The sequence below is a fragment of the Glossina fuscipes genome, unplaced genomic scaffold, assembly GCF_014805625.2.
Source record: "Glossina fuscipes isolate IAEA_lab_2018 unplaced genomic scaffold, Yale_Gfus_2 0, whole genome shotgun sequence".
Classification (NCBI taxonomy): domain Eukaryota; kingdom Metazoa; phylum Arthropoda; class Insecta; order Diptera; family Glossinidae; genus Glossina; species Glossina fuscipes.
The window spans coordinates 9,820,647-9,821,573 of NW_023998414.1; positions in this window are offsets into that span (position 1 = coordinate 9,820,647).

The following is a 927-nucleotide window of genomic DNA, read 5'->3' on the forward strand; positions in this document are numbered from 1 at the left end:
AGAGAGAGAGAGAGAGAGAGAGAGAGAGAGAGAGAGAGAGAGAGAGATTCCATAAAGTCATTCTTGATTAATATAAGATTTCGAGTCGATGTATGTTTCAACTTTTATTTGCTCTTTGAACTTTCACAAGTTTGCAGAAAGTAAAAAAAAGCCCTTTTTAGTTTAAAGTCCCGACCACGACAACGACCTGTAAAGCTACCATAACGGTGCGAAAAAAAGGACAACAGTACATTTTGTTTGCTTTCTTTGTCTTCACTAGTGATCGATTGAAAAAACTAAATTCAAAATTAAGAGAAGAGAACCAAAACACCTTTATATATGCGCGGATACCCACCCGAATGATACCCGGATTTTGTCGTAAAGTTAAAATTTTTAAACAATTTCTACCAAACATGCAGATAAAATCAATTTTTTTAACTAAAAGTGATCTGAATCTTTCTGCTTTAGATATCGATTCTCGTCTTTCGTTCGTCGATATTCGTCACGTCGTGTTACGTGAACAGGAAGGCGTAGCTTTCAAATTGAAAATAAATTAAAATCATTTTGTTCTCTCTCTCTCTCTATCTCTCTCTCTCTCTCTCTCTCTCTCTCTCTCTCTCTCTCCCTCTCGCTCACATATGTTACAAAAATTAGCGAAAGGTTTGCTTTTTATACCGTGGCACAGGATCTGTGCTGATTAACTGTCGTCACAATTTTCATAAACAATTCTCATTGAATGTAGAAAGAAAAAAAATAATTTATTTAATTATTTTATTCTATTTTTTTTTTCTTTGTAATTATAAAAAAGAATTCAAAGTTTTATTATTTCCAGGGGATGCGATATCCGAGATGATCTTTTTTCTTCTTCTTCTTCTTCTTCAAATCATAACCATATCCGGTAAAAGAGATTCGTTTCAATCTTACAATTTTGCTTACAATTTTCTTTAA